This window comes from Mustela nivalis (genome assembly GCF_964662115.1).
Source record: "Mustela nivalis genome assembly, chromosome: 16".
Taxonomy (NCBI): domain Eukaryota; kingdom Metazoa; phylum Chordata; class Mammalia; order Carnivora; family Mustelidae; genus Mustela; species Mustela nivalis.
In genome coordinates, this window is record NC_139035.1 from 15,151,573 (window position 1) to 15,171,979 (window position 20,407).

The 20,407-nt window shown below is 36.9% G+C and overlaps 1 protein-coding gene across 2 annotated transcripts in view; it reads left to right on the top strand.

Annotated features, from left to right (window-relative positions):
- KCNK2 (potassium two pore domain channel subfamily K member 2) overlaps positions 1-20,407 on the top strand; it is a 223,394-nt gene that overhangs the window by 1,512 nt on the left and 201,475 nt on the right. The window contains exon 1 of one of the 2 annotated variants that reach the window (XM_082701756.1): positions 328-417. The exons of the other annotated variant lie outside the window; for it this stretch is intronic. The gene's annotated coding sequence lies outside the window, so the exon portion shown is untranslated. Of the gene's footprint in view, positions 1-327; positions 418-20,407 lie in introns of those variants that run through there. 2 annotated transcript variants of the gene reach the window in all.

Here is a 20,407-nt window from a genome sequence, read left to right on the forward strand (position 1 = left end):
GAATTTCTTTAAAAATGAAATTTCTAATCAATTTCTATTCTTGGTTGTTTTTCTCTTCAAATACAAGGGTTTGTTCAACTCATTGTTTATTTGAAGGGATATAAAGTTTTTGGAGAAATTCAGTATATAAAATATCAGCTGATTTCCAATTAGGATGCAATTTCCAGGTGTTAATTTGTAGCCCTGGAATTGTAATTAGCTAATTTGGAGCCCCCTCTGCTGAAGATTGGTGGGTAAGCCAAGACATTGGCCAAACCCTCAAATGGGGGAGATCATTTTTTAGGTGTAAGGAGCATGAAAATAAACTGAGAGGCAAGTGGATGAAGAGACTCTGGGAGTCAAACCAAGTGTTCCTGGAGTGACAGGAGAGAAGCAGAAAACACGGAGAAAGGCACTGAATGGGAGAGAGCTAGAGAGGTAAGGTAATTTTATTAGAGCTGCTGTCTCTATCTTCTACCATGCCAGATAATAATGCCAGAGATAATTGTTAAACTGAATACATGTCCTTCTGCTATTACAAGTAACAAGAATGCTATACAGGTGATTCTACCCCATCTTGTTAGAAGTGGTGGTAGAATCCTTTGGGTAGAAACTGACAGGAACTGTAACTAAGCAGCAATTATCATCAAGGTAAAATACTTTGGGGTAATCATATACAGCATTTGGATAAGCTTAAATTATCCCATTATCTGTCTCCTACTTAGAAGTATATTTTACATATGATTTATACAGACAAATCTGTCAGAATATAGTTCTCATTAGAATAAGCCATTCTATAGGAATCATTTGGAAGCTCTCTTAAGAATTAGAAGATTTGTTATCATCCACACTATTTTCAGGGTAACATCATCTGGATTTATTATGTAGAATTCTGGAACCTCAATCAAGAAATGATGTAACATTAGAGAAGTCCTAAGGCATATGACTATTTAATGAAAGCCAAGTCAGTAATATATGGTAGAATGATTACAATTTTGAAGATTATCTTCAAAAGGAAAATGTCAGCTTAGAACCCCTCCACCCTCCAGAAGGATCGGGATATAGTTGCTGAGGACAAATGATAACTTGAATTTTTATGGCGTGATATATTTTTTTCTAGTTAGTTGTTTGATATCAGAAAGATCTATACCCAGAACTATTCAAGATTTGCCATACCAAGAGAAAAGAGTTCCCTGCCATTGGTAATATGATCTAGACAAGGAGATTCAAAATGGAGGGGAAAGAAAAGTACTTGGAGATTTGGAGTCAGACAAATGTTTCTTGGAATTCCAGACCCCATAATTCCAGTTACTTATAGGCTATGTGACCTGGAGAAAATTACTCAAACTCTAAGTTTCTGATTTTTCATATATAATATGGAGTTAACAATTCTTCCTCCTTGGAATTACTACTGTAAAGATTAAATGAGACAGTTTGTGCCATGCTTGGCCTATAGTAAGAATGCAGTAGGATGGCTAACCTACATGAGATCTTGGGGCCATTCTGAAGAAGCGGTTCTGGTCATTCTAGCAGTTTAAAATAATTCCTAAATTCCTTGCTTGTGCTAAATGTTACCCAAAGATGAGGCTCGATGGAACTATCTATTCTTCACTTAGTGAGCTCTTAACATAAGAAAATTGGTAAGCAAAGCCCCTATAAGTGCAATGAGAGAATGAGTAAGGTGCTCAGAATATACAAATCAAAAATAACCAAGTTTTTTAAAGATGATTTAAACACGTGAGGATGTAAAATCAATTTGATTGACTGTCTACAGTCCTCAATGATTCAGATAGTGGAAACACTGGATTGGCCATCATTAATTAAGTTTCCCTTCCATCCTGTGTCTAATCATCTTAGGGAACCCACTGTAATCAGCAAAATCATTCTCAGCAGAAATGGTGTTTTTGAGAGTTTAAGGACTGAAAATGTTCATCTTCAAGATATTTCCTATGACATCTTTCTATAGTGCCTACAGAAACCAGAGTTTTATGTGGACAGTGTATTTTGATGATTTGATTTATTGTGTTCATTTGTTACAAGTGCAAAGCTCTTGGCAGAACCATCATTCTTATACTATGGCTGAAACTGGCTTAAGCAAGGTTTCCACATCACAGCTATGAAGTAACAATCTAGCTGTCAGATTTCCTATGTGGAAAGCTACCATGTATTTGGGAGAGTGTCAGCAGTGGCTATTAAAGAAAATATTATCTTGCATCTATATAGTGCCATTTTCTTTTCAAAGGATTTCCACATATATTATTTCATTTGTTCTCATCCTTAAAGCAGAGAGGGATACTACATTTCTTCATTTGCTGCATAATATGAATAATAAAGCAGAACGAAGCAGAGTAGTCTAGGGAAAATGTTGAGTATAGAGAAAAGAGACTTTGCATCTAGCATACTTTGTCTAATGGTTTTATGACAATCACTGATTTTTATCCAGAAATATATAATTCATCTGCTTCTTTCGTGCTTTAATGGGAGCCTTAAACTAAAGCAGTAATTAACACTTAGGTTGCATTGTGTCTTCCACAGAGACCCAACCAACCAGGCACACAAACGGAGCAGACCTAGTGCAATTAGGTCAACCTCAGTCAAGTGTGCAGAAAAACCTGAGTGTCTGCAATTCCCTGTCTTCTCCACTACCAATAATCCCAGACACTTCAAGAGAGTAAAGGTGTTCATATCTACTCATTTAAACTTTTTATTTTACAAAAGAATCAGGGCCACAAGTTGTGATCTTGGCAACCTTGCTTGGTTGGATCTGGACAATTGGATTTTATATAATTTATATTATTTTATTTATATTATAGATATAATTATTATAATGTTATATAATAATTATATGTATACCAGTTAATGAGGTGACAGCATCAGGTAAAACTCTGCTCCAGTTTCTCAGAGGCTGGTCAGCTACTACCTCTTGCAGGCATAGATTCTGAGACTCAGGGCGTAGGTCTATCTGTCGACTCAAGTCTAGTAATCAGAAGTCTTCCTTGGTATGACTGAAGATTTTAGCCAGCAGGAACACAATTTACAGGTACAAGAGAAAAACAGAAAAACCATATAGCAGTAGAATCCGACTATCCCACAGTCAACCACAAGGTGATTTGGAAATGCAACTTGTTGATTTTTTTCATATTAGTAGCTTTGTGTGTGCAAGACTCTTTTTACCCAGCTCCTTGTTCTCTTTTCATTTGAAAGGCTAACATTGCTACATGTTCGGTGCAATCGTTTTGGTTGGTGCTATTTCATGAAAATGTAGGCTTGAAGAAGAAATTGTCAATTAGAGAAGACTTTGATGCCTTTGAATGGAATCGAATGAAGCTTAGAGAAGCCCTTCCCTGGTTCTGCATGGGCACTGCTCCGAGAGTATTCCATGATTGTTCCTTCCTCCTGTGAGAGAAACGGCCCCTAAGTTAGACTAAGCGCAGCAGAGCTAGTGGCGATGTGATGACACATCATCACATAGCATGATGCCAAAGGCTTTGGTTTCCCTCATGCTGTTTTCCCCCTTTTGAAACCCAACTTGCAGGGTCAAGGTGGATAGAACAGTCCCGTGCAAAAGGCACTAATTTCTTTTCAAACCTTGAGAGTTTAGAGTTCTCAGTAGTGCAGTCCTGAAAAAGTTCTTGCTTCTTTGCCTTCATGTTTTTAAGATTTGATTTATTTTGAGAAAGGTGTAGAATTCTCACTCCTTCAGGGTGAGATAATCTGCTCACTGAACACAGCTTTTTGTTTATATATATATATATATATATATATATATATATATATATATATTTAAGTTATTTAAAAATCCACATGAAGTAAAAATCCACTAATGTTTGTGTGCCTAGTTCTGTGAGTTTTGACAAATGTGTAGTCTTGTAACCAGCACCATAATCAAGGTAAAGAACAGTTTTTTCACCCCCAAAATATTCTCTCATGATGCCACTTTCCTATGGAAACTCCCTCATATGTAGGTCCTGGGACCACTTATCTGTTTTTTGTTTCTATGGTTTTGCCTCTTCCAGAATGTCATAGAAGTGAAATCAGAGAGCTTGCAACCTTTTCCATCTGGTTTCTTTCACTTAGCGGAATACATCTGTGGTTCCTCCCTGTCGACATGTCTATCGATCCTTTGTTTCCCTTTATTGCCGAGCAGTATTTTATTGTACCAGAGTGTGTTGATTTATTCAACCCATGAAGAACACTCGGGCAGTTTTTGGTGATTCTGAACAATGTTGCTCTACATATAATTTGCTTCAAACATGGGTTTCTGTGTAAATCTGAGTTTTCATGTCTCTAGGGTAGATGAATACCTAGGTGTGGGCTTGCAGGTCGTATAGTAAATGGAAATTTCCAGAACGACTTTACCATTTTACCTTCCTACCAGAGATTTGTAGTCACTCAGCCTTCCTGCCTGCCCTTGATTTTGTCATTTTATTTGTTCATTTGTTTTTCTTTCTTAACCATTCTAATAAGTGGATCTAGTAAGATACAATGGCACTGCATTGTGTTGTAAGACATGGAGCATCTTTTCTTTTCTTTTTAAAGATTTCATTTATTTATTTATTTATTTGACGAGAGAGACAGACCGCGAGAGAGGGATCACAAGCAGGCAGAGCGGAAGAAGGAGAAACAGGCTCTCCACAGAGCAGGGAGCCCGATCTGATCCCATGACCTTGGAATCATGACCTAAGCTGGAGGCAGACATCAAACCGACTGACCACCCCGGCGCCCCTATCTTTTCTTTTTTTAAAAAATATTTTATTTACTTAGTTGAGAGAGAGAGAGACAGAGAGAGAGAAAAAACATGCAAGGGTCGGAGGAGGGGCAAAGGGAGAAGGAGAAGCTGACTCACTGCTGAGCAGGAAGCCTGATGTGGGGCTCGATCCCAGAACCCTGGGATCATGACCTGAGCCAAAGGCAGATGCTTAACTGACTGAGCCACCCAGGTGGCCCAGGCATCTTTTCATCTGCCTGTTTATTTGAACATCCTGTTTAGTGAAATGTGTTCAAATCTTTTGTCTATTTTTTTTTTTTTTTTTTTTTTACTGGATCTTTGTTTTCTTATTGTTGGTTTTGAGAGTTCTTTTAAAATTAGGGGTATAAACTCTTTGTTGAATTTGTGATTTGAAGGCATTTTCTACTCTCCGCTCTTCATTTTCTTAACCATATCTTACAAAGAAAAAGATTTCAGTTATGATGAGATACATTTTTTTTCTCTCATGGACCAAATTTTTCATACTGTAGCTAATGATGTTTTTACTAACCCAACTCACAACCATTTTCTCTTGTATTTTCTTTTTTCAGAAGACTGTGATTTTATGTTTTACATTTAGGCCCATGACTCACTTTGAGTTAATATATTTTATAAAGTAAGAGGTGACGGTGAAGGGATATATCTTTTGCATGTGAATGTCTAATTGTTTCGGCACCATTCCTGGAAAAGACTATCTTTTTTTTTTTTAATTAAAGATTTTATTTATTTATTTGAGAGAGAGTATGAGAGAGAGCATGAGATGGGAGAAGGTCAGAGGGAGAAGCAGAGTCCCTGCAGAGCTGGTAGCCCGATATGGGACTCAATCCCAGGACTCTAGGATCATGATCTGAGCTGAAGATAGTGGCTTAATCAGCTGAGCCACCCAGGTGCCCTGAAAAGACTATCTTTAAACCATAGAATTGCGTTGGTACTTGTATTAAAAGTCAGTTCACTATAGTTTTGTAAGTTTATTTCTGGACTCTCTATTTTGTCCAATTAATTTATGTGTGTATACTTTCACTAATAACATAGAGTTTTGATTAGCATGGCTTCACAGTAGGTCATGAAATCATGTAGTGTGAGTTCCTCTAAATTTGTTCTTCCTCGAAGTTGTTTTTTCTACATTTTTTGTTTTTCCATATAAAATTTAAAATCAGCTGGATGACATCTACAAAAATCCTGCTGGCATTTTGATTAGGATAGTGTTAACTCTCAGATAAATTTGGGGAAATTTGACTTCTTACTAATATTTGAGACGTCTAATCCATTTCTTTTGTTCTGCTTCATTTCTAGCCTCACTTTTATAGTTTTCCTCATATAGTCTCTGCCCATTTTTTGTTAATTTATATGTGGGTATTTCACTTTTTTGGAGGTCTTGTAAATGATACTTTCAAAAATTTCTGTTTCTACTTTTCAGTGTTAATATGTAGATCTATGTCATTTCATGGAGAAAGAGCTATTATATGTATATGCAGATATGTGTAGAGAAAGTCTACAAACCAACATGAATATACCTAACAACCAAGTAGAAAAAGGCCAAACACACACACATGGAAAAGAAAATATAAAGTAAATACAAGTGATTTTTTAAAATATAGAATGAAATTCAATTTCATATGCAGGAAGAGAAGGGGAAAATATTTGGGAAATCAAATGGGAAATATTTTGATATCTATGTTATCAAAGGTGTGGGAGAACAGATGCTTTTGTAAATTACCAGTGACAGTTAGAATTGATGTAAACTTTATGGAAGATACTTTTGAATGTATCTTCAAAAGTACATTGAAAGTGTACTTTCAAAAGTACATTATGTACTTAATAATGTACATAATCCCAGAGCTAAAAATTCTGCTTCTAGTTCATTCTATGGATCCATAGACAGAAGACATCAGATGTCTAATGGTATTTGCTGCGACATTTCTTAATACCAGAACATTAGAAATAATGTAAATGTCCATTATTGTGAATGTGGTGAAATAAATTATTGTATGTGCATATTGTTGTATGACTGTGGGAAAAAGAATAAAGCAATATAATATACACTCATGGAGAATGTCTCAACAAGACCATAATGTAAATTTCTCATTAGAATATAGCCCTCATAACTAAACTGAATGCTCCACAGTGCAGATTTTTTTTTTTTGCCCTTTAATTCACTGTTGTACCTAGAATAATCTCGGTACGTAGTAGGCTCAGTAAATACTTATTAAATGAATTAAGTGAATTTATTAAGAAGAAGAAAGCAAGAGGCATGATATTTTGAATTTGAGGTGTCAAAATCTAGGAGGTGGAAGATGCCCATTAGGTTGTTGGAAATAGGATTCTTGAGTTGGAGGTAAAAATTCAGAATTGTTAGTTAAATCCATAGATGAAGCAGTGAACAATGTGGAGAGGTAAGTGTATTGAGAAGGGGCTGGGCATTTCCTAATAGGTGGCATCAATATATAATGGTCAGGGGTGCGCCTGGGTGGCTCAGTGGGTTAAGCCTCCACCTTCAGCTCAGGTCATGGTCTCAGGGTCCTGGGATGGAGCCTTGCATCGGGCTCTGTGCTCAGCAGGGAGCCTGCTTCCCCGCCTCTCTGCCTACTTGTGATCTATCTCTCTCTCTGTGACAAATAAATAAATAAAACCTTTTATATATATATATATATATTTATATAATATATTATATAATTATATTTATATATAATTAATAAATATAAATATATTCATATATATTATATATATTTATATTATATTTTATATAATATATAATTAGTTGTATATATAATATAATTATATATACAATTAATAAATATAAAATAATATTTATAGAAATAGATAATATTTTAAATTAAATTTTAAATAAATATAATTGTATTTTATATAAATATATAATTAATATTTTATATTTATATATTATACATATATATATATGTATAATATAATGGGCCAATGGAGAAAGAAGAGCCAGAGAGGAAACTGATACTGGGCCACACCAGCAGTGAGAATCTAGGGGAAAATGGTACGTGGAGACAAAAGGGGGACTTATAAGAGAATGGGCAACTGTATCAAATGCCATAACTAATGTAAAGATAAAGACCCCAAAAAAGGCTGAAGTGTGTTCTTTGGAGTTGGTGGTCAAGAGAGTAACTGCAATGGCGAGCTGACAGTTGGAAACTGTAAAAGCTTGAGGAACCTAGGAAGTGAGAAGTGGTATGAATATTAAGGCAGTAAAGTAAGAGGAAAGTGAAACGCTAAAAGTTATACCAGTGTTTTAGATGTTCAGCCATAGCAGAAAGGAAGGAGAAAGAGAGAAGCAAAGTATCTAATAGGAAAGTTTGTCTTAGTTGCCAGAAAATTTAGCTCAATTTTTATGTTCATAGTAGGGAGCCAGAAAGAGGGAGAGATCCGCCTAATAAAATGATGGATGGGTTGAGATTCTGGATGAGCAGAGACAATATAGTCTAACTTTCTGAGATAAATGGTTTGATAAACGTGTTGGTCCAACAATGAGTAGTGGAAATAAAGCTGTTTACCCATGGTGGCAGATTTTTATGTGTATGGGGAGTGGTGTTCCAAGTCTAGGCATGATGTATATAAAAGATAAATTGTACACTTAGGACTCATGGGATATAGTTATAATAGAAATTTGATTTTTGTCTTCCACAGTCTTTTTAGGAATGTCCATTGAGGCTAGTTAGTCCTCCTGGTTCTTGAGAGAACAAGTAGAGCCCGATTTCTTAGGTAAAAATGTGCCTAGAATCCCAGAAGGAGGAGGAAATGTGCTGGTTATTGCTATAGAACTCTAATCTTTGGAGTAGGTGGGACAAGAGAGAAAGACATTCCCAACAGGAAAAAAGTGCACAAGAAGCAAAATATCGAAAGTATTTGTTTCACAGCATAATGTACTTTTTCTTTATAATACACATGATAATTATGTAAGTTCATTTGTTGGATTGTTCTTCATTTAATGTTTCTGTTGGGTAATGGGTACCTAGGGGATTTTTAAAAAGAGGTCTGTGGGGGTGCCTTGATGGCTCAGTTGGTTAATCATCCTACTCTTGATTTGGGCTCAGGTCATATCTCAGGGATGTGGGATTGAGCTCCACATCAGGCTCCCTGCTCAGTGTGGAGTCTGTTTGTCCCTCTCCCTCTGCACTTCTTCTGCCCACTGCACTTTCTCTTTCCCTCCCACATAAATAAATAAGTAAAATCATAAAAAAAAAAGAGGTCTGCATGGGAAAACACAGAAAAGAGCAATAAGTCATCTGATGGTTCTGCTAACAGGAGAAACTCAAAACAGTCAACAATAATTACTGAAAAGCATGGCAGGCCAACTTGAGAAGATCCACTGAAACTGGGAGGGATTTTTCCCAAGCCAGTAGCAGTTACATCCAAGAAGCTCATGGTAAGATCTAAAGTGTGTACAGCAGAGGTCTAGACCCAGGGGTGAACTCTCAAAATCAATAAATCAGGGCTCCCTTACAGAATTGATTGACTTGTAAGTCAATAAGATTGACTTATAACTGAAGACTTATAAGTCTATATTCTAATGAGAAATTTACATTATGGTCTTGTTGAGACATTCTACATGAATGTATATTATAGTGCTTTATTTTTTTTCCCACAACCATACAGAGTGTTTCACACTTTGAAACACTTCTTTTAAAAAGTAAAGCACTTTATCTATTTGTTCAATGAATAATCATGGAAAGCCTCAAATGTATTGCTACTTACAGAATTGCAGTTAAATAAGAATTGAAAAGGAGAGAATATAATATGTAATGAGTATATGCTCTGATAATATCTGTATAGTATAATTATTAAAAATAGGTGGGGGTATGTTTATAGCAGCAATGGTCACGGTTGCCAAACTGTGGAAAGAACCAAGATGCCCTTCAACGGACGAATGGATAAGGAAGATATGGTCCATATACACTATGGAATATTATGCCTCCATCAGAAAGGATGAATACCCAACTTTTGTAGCAACATGCGCGGGGCTGGAAGAGATTATGCTGAGTGAAATAAGTCAGGCAGAGAGAGTCAATTATCATATGGTTTCGCTTTTTTGTGGAGTATAACAAATAGTATGGAGGACATGGGGAGATGGAGAGGAGAAGGGAGTTGAGGGAAATTGGAAGGGGAGATGAATCATGAGAGACAATGGACTATGAAAAACAATCTGAGGGTTTTGAAGGGGCGGGGGTTGGGAAGTCGGGGGAGCCAGGTGGTGGGTATTATAGAGGGCACGTATTGCATGGAGCACTGGGTGTGGTGCATAAACAATGAATTCTGTTATACTGAAAAGAAATAAAAAAAAAATTGGTGGGGGGGCACATGTGTGGCAGAGTCAGTTGAGTGTCTACTCTTGGTCATGATCTCAGAGTCATGAGATCAAGCCAGGCTGGAGGCTTAGCACAGGGTCTGCTTGAGATTCTTTCTCCCTCTCCTTCTACCCCTCCTGCTTGTTCTCTTTCTCTCTCTCTCTCTCTCTCTCTCTCAAATAAATACATAAATCTTTAAAAAGATAGGTGGATGTTGGGGATGGCATATACTAAACAAAAATTTTCAATGTATTCAGTAATCATATTATTGGTAATATTAGTATTGCTATTTTGAGATTATTCTGCATGCAACATGAATAAAACAAATGAGTAATTATACTATATTCTAACTGTATCATCCCCTGTGACCTTGAGAACCAGGGTTCTTGATATGGGGAAAAAAAGGGGCTATAGAGGAAATATATAAGTTAGGTAAAATTTTTTTGAATTTGAACTGGGAATATCATTATTAACTCATAAGGTATTTAAAATATATACATATATAAATACACACATGTAGTGTATAAACTGTGTATATGTGATTAAGAACATATGTAACAGGGTAGGTATGTAATACATTATGTATGATGTAAGATATAGGTATATACGTGTATTTCCCAACCATGTCCATTGGAAAAAAACAGAAAAAATTACCAAGTACCCAGTAGCAATTAGAATCTTTAACCCCAAAACTGTGGTCTTCCTATACCATTTTCCTACTAAAAGAAGTCAAGACATTTTTGAGAAATGTGTGACTCCAAGTGTGAGTCAAGAAATGTAGGAGATGAACATGGAACATCTTGTCGTATCATATAATGAAGAAGTTCTCAGGACTCACAAGGCTATGTCACTGGTTCATGACACAGACCCAATCTTAAAAAGCTGCTATTAGCTAAAAATGGGAGCAGGATAATAATTGCAACGAACTGAAATCCATCCAATGTTTAAATCCTTGAGGTCATGATGATAAGGAAGTAACTAACTGGAGATTCAGGGAAGGCCTCTTTAAAAGTGTGAGGGAAGCTGAAATTGAGGGTTAAGTGGGAAACAGTTGATGAAGACAACAAGGAAACGTACAGGTGAACAGCCAGTGGGTGGAAAGAACTCAGTCCTATGGGGCTGGAAGACAGTGGGTGAAAGGTTGAGAGGTTCAACATGACGTTGGAGAAATAGTCGGGGCTAATCACTAAGGAACATGTAGTCATGCTACATGTTCTTTGACCTTTGATCTTTCTTTGATCTTTGATCTTTGCTCTTTCCTCAGAAATGTGATAGAAAGTTATTTAAAAGTTCTATGCAGGGAAGGAAATTGACTTTGCTGCTATGGGGCCCATGGATTGGAGGAGTCCAGAGCAAAGTGGGAGAGAGAGGGAGAGTTAGGGGCCACTGCAAGCAAGAGATGAAGCTGGCTAGCTCTGGGAAGCCCTCTGGAGCACAATTCTTCATCAACATGAGAAAAGCAGTCTAAGAGGGACCTGTTGCCCTTTGGAGTAACTTGAAAATCTTCTGTGTGCTCAGGATATGATAAAACCAGCCCTTTTATCCCCATTCCTCTTTATCAGTAACAGGATACAGCATACATTTCTCCTACAGAACCTGGACTCCATGTAAACCATGTAAGGTTTATATTTATAACAGAAAATTAGGAGGCCCAGTTCTGTCTAGTCGAGTGATATTGCTTTGCTTTTAAAGCCTTCCAAATCAATAAAATCGTTTATTTTCATGTTGTTTTTACCTTTTTTGAAGCAAAGGATAGACCTTCCAAAAGATGGGTTGCAATTAGAGACTGTTTCTTCCTGAGTTCATATAAAGACAAACAAACAAAAGATATTTCTATGTAAAAAGGAGCTGTGTTTCCCCTTGAGAAACACGAGCAGGGCTCATACTTGGTTGAGATGCCCAGAATGACAATGTCAGTTGTTAATGGCCAGGGCTCATTTCTTACTACCTTGGTTCTGATTGGTCAGTGCTGACGGATTCATGTTTGTTAAATATTAAAAACTCACTCTGCTCATGGATAGTAAAATAATATTTCCAATTATCATTTGGAACATTTCAATTCATCTTCTGGGATCAGAGGGTGAGGATAGGTACCATTAAGACATGCCACATACAATCAATCCCTTTGAGGAGTGGTAAAGGAAGCCCGTTCAAGAGATTGATTTTAGAGATGTCCCAGGTCGTCTCTTCTCGTGTTCTCTATTTCTTGGTATGCTTGGATACTCTGCATTCGGAACACTCCAGCTAGTTGCCTCTCTTTTGCTTTTCTTTTTTTGACACCACATTATTGTTTTGCTTTAAAAAGAAGACCACGATGTCTTACCACATTTGCTTAAGGAAAAAAAAAAAATCCAGAATTTTGTTCAACACAAGTCATCATGGATCTATTGGTCAAAGTTGTTAACTGTCTTTTTCTTTCTTCCCTGTGGAATGAATATGCATTTTCTACCATTTCTGCCTTTGGTAGTTCATTTGATGCTCTTCAGAAGTGTGATGTTTGGCATCTTTTCAATGTGGATATTCTTTAAGGATGGCTTTGTGCTATGAACTCTGTTAATAATGTTTGGGAGCCAATTTATTGAATAAATATATCAAACTTGAAATATTAATAATCAAAGTTAAAGTATGACTTACAGTGTCTCTCAAAGGCTGCCATTCAGCTTGCAAATTGGTTAAAACCTAGTAATAACACTTATTATCTTTTCATACACTATCTCAGAAGCCAACTTCAGAAGAGGGCTTCCAAAACTATTTTCAGCATCAATACCTTTAGATCTCAGTGGTTTTCCAGTGTGATTATTTCAGGATGGTACTCATTTAGATGTGTGAATTCTAAAAAAAAAAAAATTGCTTTATACTTTATTCTTTGATCCCACCACATATAGTCAGACAAATTATTGGGATTAATGAAATTTCCAATTAAGGGTGTCTGGCTGCCTCAGTTGGTAGAGCATGTGACTCTTGATCTTGGGGTTTTGAATTTGAGACCCACATTGGGTATAGGGCTTACCTAAAGAAAAAAAAAAGAAAGAAAAGAATCTCCAATTAAAATGTCATATATAGGATATTACCTCTTAATTTCCTTTTATAATTCTCCTGGTCTGCTAAACTCTAACTTTCCAGTATAAACAAACACATTTCAATAGTGATGAAAAGACAGAACCATTTTAATAGTGTTAAATGATCCAAGTGTTTTAAAATCACAGAATATATATTTTCATTGATAGATGATAGCTGGATATTGGATATTAAGAACATATTTTTTAACTTTACAGTAATGGCCATCTGTTTCTGAACAGTGGAAAAATTATGCTTGAGAGAGTCATATGAAGTGTGTACAATTCTCAGTTTATTCTCGACCTGAACGTTTAAGAGAGATGATTTATTTTTCCTATAAAGTGAATTTAACTTTTGTTCTAAGTTCTCCATTTTACTTAGTAAAAACTTAATCTTGGATGAGTTTGGGATTACTTCCATGGTTTCAGTCAATTCTCATCTTCTCAGTCAATTCAGGACCTTCCCAAATCCCATGTTTGCTTCCAGGCTCTGGTGCTTTGGAAGGTCCAAGTCCTTGACGTGGATGATTTGACATCTGCGTTGGTAGCATTTGCTATGCCGAGTGTGGTTACCGAATCCTTACAAGGTGTGTCTGCATTGTTCTAACCATCAGGCCTCATTGGGTTTGTTGGGCGGATCTCTGAGCCCCTCTCCATAGGGTGGACTCTGATGCTGTCTCAGTCCCTTTTTGGCCAGACACCTTATGCAGCCATTGCTACTCAAAGGCTACCATGACGAGCAGAGCAAAGTGCATTTTAACAAAACCTACAACCTGCCTGAGGCCTGCAGAAGCAGGTGCCAGTTCCCAGGCTCCTCTTGGACCCCCAAACCTGTCTGGGGATGTGCTTCCCGCCCCCCTCCAACCTCCCGCCTGACTTGGCCTAAGATCAAGGGAACGTATGCGGCCCCTTCCCAAGGATTCAGGGGTATTTTAATCCCTCATCTTCTCTCTGATTTTCCTTTTTCCAGCCCAGATCATCTTTAGGTTTTCTGAAACAGAAAAACAAAACAAAAACACTTGCATTTCATACATCACTAGTTTTCCAACTTTACTGTTTACATAAGGACTTCGACTTTTGAAACTCAAATGTCAGTGATTGACTTCTTTGTTCCTTCCTTCCTAGAGGCTGTAAGTCTAGAAGTGGGTTCATCAATGGGGTAAAGTCACATGAGTATAAAAGAATGACTAAGAATGAAGGAAAAAAGCCCAGTTATATAATAGAACATGAACAGTATGGTTGTGTACACATGGCTTTCCACAGCCTACAGATTTTGAAACTGAAGAATGCGACCCTAAAGTATGAGTAGTCCTTTTTAATGGAGATCTGGCTACTGTGAAAGAACCATGTCAATGCCTTTCCCATTACCGATCTTCCATTCCGGGAGCTTTCTCTAAGGCTCAGTTTATTTTTTGTTGTTGTATTTCCTCCCTCCCGCCCCTGCCCCCGTACAGTTAGATTAAAAATTTATTCTTAGAAATGCATGGAGTCTGGGCTCTAGCCAGCCCTCTATTTCTGTGCACCCCTGTTTGACAAAGAGAATTCCTGCTATATTACCCAGCTGTACATAAATGAATGTGTCAGTTCGGTGACCCTTAATGAATCACCTTTTAATATCTACCCCCTGGCCATAAATGTGTCACTTCAATATTATTTTATAGTTTGAATTGAGATACACTGAAGCTATTTTTTTTTTTTTTTTACATTGAAGCATTTTGAGAATGGAAAGACATGACAGTATTTTACTTTAAATGACTGTACGGCGATTGTACTCAGTAGCTGAGCGCCCTAGTTAGTGAGGCCAGGCACGTTGTAACCAGATTTGGTGCTAAGTGTATGTATTACAGCTAACGGCCATCAGTCAGCAAACGTCTTTTAATGGGCACCAAACTCCTAGACTTGTGATGACATCTATTTTCACTAACAATGGGAGAGGCAGAAAAACCATTAAGAATTTCTAAAAACCATTTTTGGTCTGCGACTTTGATCCTGGGGATAAAACTTAGATGGAAGAAGTTGCTCAAAGCTCCGTTGATCCGTTGAGGGAGTTACGCTGGATCCCGGAGAGCTCACCTTAAATTGTACCTTTCTCTCTATTTTGTTTTGCTTTGTCTCCCCTCCACTACACCTTCCTGCCCTTAAGACACAAGGAGAAGCGTCAAATCTACGTCCCCAGGGCCTGGGGATTTTCCTAGCCAGTGTCAGCAAAATCCACCTGAGGGCAGAAGTGAAGTTGTTGCTGGGAAGCAAGCCGGAGAAAGGAAAGGTATCTCCTTTGGGGCTGGAGACATGTATTTGTTTGACTTTTGGCAAAGTAGCAGTGACAGGAGGTACCCCAGGAAGGTATAGGGAGCGGATGGGGTGAGTGCCCCCCATTTGGATAGCCAGTGGACTCTGGACCAGAGGGGACCGGTCACCTGCACTAAAACAAGCCTGGGTGGGGCCAGTATTTGGTCAAGGACTCCTGGGGGCTGGAGCCAAGGCTGAGGCTGTGTCAGGCATCCACACGGCAGCCACGTCAGTTTCTCACAGCCTCTGTTCATAACCAGTGTTGCAGGTGAGTCCACTGAGCAAGTGGACTGGGCACCTGCAACTCTTGGTTCCCCACTCCTGGCATTCAAGGCTCTATAAACCTATGCAGTCTTCCAGGTTTATTAACACCGATTTCATACAAAAATTCTTGTGCTAGCTCAGGTTCCTGAAGCAAGATATGTTTTAAAGATGACTTGTGGTTTGCTGCCCTAAACTTTTTCTCATATTATTCCTCTGACCTCTCAAAAATCTTACCTATGTGCTAAATAGCACCTCCTTCATAAAGCTTTTCGTGTCTGAAAACTCCCACTGAACAAATGTTACTTAAATATCAAAAAGCCTTAAATGAGGAAAAAAACAAACCTCAATGATTCACTAATTTTTTCCACTAAGAGACTGACTGCTTATCATATGCATTTCAGTGATAATATAAAAATGAAGTTAATTGCCCCACCATTGTCTTTGCATTCATCCCCGCCACCCCCCAGAGCTAATACACTAACAGTTACAGCTTAGACCCCTTCAGCTTTCTTCTTGCTCAAACAGGTATCTATAGGAGTTTATTCTTTTACCAAAGTGAAGTCATATTAAACACATTACATTGTGATTGTATATTTAGCTTAATGATAAATCCTGGACATACAAGGAGGTACGTCTAGTGGTTAAGAGCCAAGGCTTCAGGGTCAGGGTCACATTGCCTGGGTTCAAGTCCAAGACCGGAAGCTAAATTATATATATATAAATATAAAATAATTTATATTATTATAAATAATACTTACGTTCCTTGGGGGAAATTATTTAATCTCTTAGTTTCCTTATTTGTTAAATGAGGATAATAATAATTTGAATCTTATGGAGTTGTTCTGAAGGTTAAAATAAGTTAGTACATATAAAGTGCTCAGAACAACACACACAATACATGGCCCACATAGGTCAGAAAATATGCATATACACACAAACATAATTTTATGTAAAACATTATCATAATGCATTTCAGTAAAATATTTCCTTTTTTGTTTCTTCTTCTGGTCCCTACTTCTCTTTCTCCTTCTTCTCATATTTGCCTCTCCTATCTACAGCCACTTGAATTAATATACACATTACTCAGTACAAACCTACCCTTGGGCGCCTGGGTGGCTCAGTGGGTTAAGCCGCTGCCTTCGGCTCAGGTCATAATCTCGGGGTCCTGGGATCGAGTCCCGCATCGGGCTTTGCTCGGCAGAGAGCCTGCTTCCCTCTATCTCCCTCTCTGCCTGCCTCTCTGTCTGCTTGTGATCTCTCTCTGTCAAATGGATAAATAAAATCTTTAAAAAAAAACAAAAAAAACCCTACCCTTAACGAGTGCAGTCTTATACGTAGTCTTCCATAATGCTATTAATGACTGTCAAACCTGATCTCATATATATCCACGTGTACCTACAATATACATGTGTGTACATGTATACACGTGTGTGTATGCTTTTGTCGTGGTTTACCTTACAAAAATGAAATCATATCATACAGGGTTGTTTTTTGTTTTTTTTTTTCAACCTCTTTTCTCATGGAGTAATTGCTTTTGGAAATCCCTGTAGGGTAGCGGATATGAACAATAAATTGTGTTTTATGGATTACCATAATTTTCCCCGTTGTATATACATTTTTGCCATTCCAAAGAGTACTACAATAAACATCTGGGTTCACATATCTTTACTTTTGGGGGGTTTTGGAGGGTTACTTTCTATGGATATATATACCCAGGAGAGAGATTGCTGGGTCAAAAGATTTATGCATTTTTAATTTTAATAAATGTTCCCAGATTAGTTTCTTTTTCTTTCCACATTACTTTCTAATGGATCTGTACGCATTTATTTACATTTCCACCAGAAGTGCAGAAAATCCTTTTTCCACATATCCCCACTGACAATAGTTACCACTATTTAAAATTTTTGTCAGACCGATAAGTCTAAAGTGGTGGTTTATTGTTAGCTCACTTTCCATTTCCCTATTAGCGAATTCCTTTTTAATTACATGTATTTGCTGGCCATTTGGATGTGCTCATCTGCGAATTGCCTATTTATATCTGTTCTCATTTTCTTAGATTGTTGCCTGTTTATTGTCAATTTTTAAAGCTCTTTTCATATAATCATAGCTTTTAAACCCTTATCTGGCATCTGCATTGCAAACATGTTTTCTGAATTTGTTTATTGTCTTTATTTATAGTATCTTCGGCCACACAATACTTCTTTATTAGCTTCTAAGTGTTCTCCAGAAATCCTAATAAAATATTAAAATTATTTTAATATTTATTTATTTAAAAGTAAAATTATTTTCTATTAAAATATATATTTATTTATTAAATATTAAAATTATTTTAATATTTAACACTATCTACTTTTTTGTATATTACATGAGAAAGGACTACAAATATATATATACACACATCTATACACATGTACATTTTACATAAAGTATGTTTTATGTATATTTTAATGTATATATATACTTTATATACACATATACTTTATATATACATGAATTCACACTGATATGGATAATTATAATTCAACATCATGGAGTTTATTCTAATCCTCCCCAACCTCCTGTTTATTTGTCATTCCTTTCTCTGACAGATAGAAACCTGGTACCTGTTATCATAATTTATTTACTTATTTTTCCAACTTCTAGTATACATTTAGTTTCAGAATTGCTAACCTGAACCCTTGTGAGAAACAAATTTGCCAGTTTGAGTTAATATTTTCAGACAAATCATTTTGTCTTTGATTCGGTGGAGAATCTGCATGTCAGCAAAATTAAATTTTCTAATCCTTGAACATGCTATAAATCTCAATTTTCTTGTCTTTAATTTCTGTCAACAATATTTTATAGTATTTAGTGTATAGACCTTGCAAATCTTTCATTAAATTTATCCCTTATTATGCCAGAGCTCTTTGCATGTTATTATATATGGTTTCCTTAATTTTACTTTCCAATTTTTTGTTGCTAATATATAAGAGTGCAACTGATTATGTGCATTGGCTTATTCTGCTTGATGAATTCACTTACTTGTTCTAATGTTTGCTTTGTAGAGGCCTTAAGATTTACTAAGCTGGTAATGACATCATCTGTGAATAGAGATTATTTTACTTCTTCAATTCCTTATGCCGTTTATTCTTCTTTTTGCCTTATTACACTTGGTAGGACTCCAGTTCAATAGCAAATGAAATGGTAGAAATGGATATCCTTACTTTGTTCCGGATCTTGGGAGGGCAGAACATTTGTTGTTTCATCATTAAAAATGCGATTAGCTGTAAGGTCTTTTTGTTTATTTGTTTGTTTGTTTCATTGCCAATTTCTTTATCAGGTTGAGAAAATTACTTTTTATTCCCAAGTTGCCAACAGCTTTTTCCTTTTATTATGAATGTTACATGATTTTTTGATATCTACCGTGATGACTATGATTTTTATTTTATCTTTTGTTATTTTAATTTGGTGAATTATGCTGATAAATTTTCAGACTTAAGCCAATCGCCTTTTCCTAAGGTAAACTCCAATTGCTTGTGATGGATTGACTATTTACATACTGTTAGGTTTAACTTACTGGTTTTGTTAGGGATTTCGTATCACTTCATGAGAGATATTGTAGCTCTCACTTTTCTGTAATGTCATTGCCAGGTTTTGATAAGAGTTTATACTGACCTTGTAAAATGTGTTAAACATATTCCCCTCTCTCCATTATTTTTTTTTGAAGAATTGTATAATACTGTACTATTTCTTCTTCACATGTTTGATAGAATTCACCAGGGAAATTACCCATGCCTAGAATTTTCTTTGTGGGAAGGTTTTTAATTACTCGTTCAATTATTCAACAGTTAGCATTTAATATATAGATGTTGTTACTAAGATATTCTGCTTTTTTCCTAAGTCAAGTTTGATGATTTGTGTCAAATTATCAGAGTATCTGTCAGTTTCATCTGTGTCCTTAAATTTATTGGCATCATAGTTTTTAATATGCCTTAAAAGTCTTCTTCTTTTTCTAAAAATTTTTTTAAAGATTTTGTTTATTTATTTGACAGACAGAAATCACAAGCAGGCGGAGAGGCAGGCAGAGAGAGAGGAGGAAGCAGGTTCCCTGCTGAGCAGAGAGCCCGATGCGAGGCTCTCCCAGGACACTGGGATCATGACCTGAGCCGAAGGCAGAGGCTTTAACCCACTGAGCCACCCAGGCGCCCCTGCCTTTAAAGTCTTCTTAAGGTCTGTAGAATCTATATAGCGCTTGCTTTCATTTCTAATATTGGTCATTTTGTATTTTCTCTCTCTTTTCTTGAGAGGTACCCAAAGTGGTAGAAACTTGCTATGTGTGTTCAGTGATACAGTGACAGGTAGATTGTTAATCCTCTTCTAAGACACGAGAAGGTGCCCAAGACATGCTAGCCACCCATTCTTCTCGTGTTCTCATTTTGGGGATAGGAAAAAATGCAACCCACCTGTTTATCTCTTCCTCAAATCTTAAAGGTTAGAAAGACCATGCGTCTCACTAGGGACATCACAGACCCTCCCCATCCTTTCCAGAGTTCTAAGGATCTCTCGAAGGCAAACCTTCTCCAGCGTCTACCTCCTTCAATTCCTTGTGCTAGAGTAATGTTTTCCTCTGAGCTTAAATCACGCCCCAGTGGACCATATTCACAACTCCTTGATTCATGCCCTCCAGACGTATTTTGCTTCGTGGTACCAAGAGTTGCTGGTACCTCAGTAGACAAATGATTGCTTAAGAGTACCTACCTGTCAAGGTGATAACCCCCTTCCAT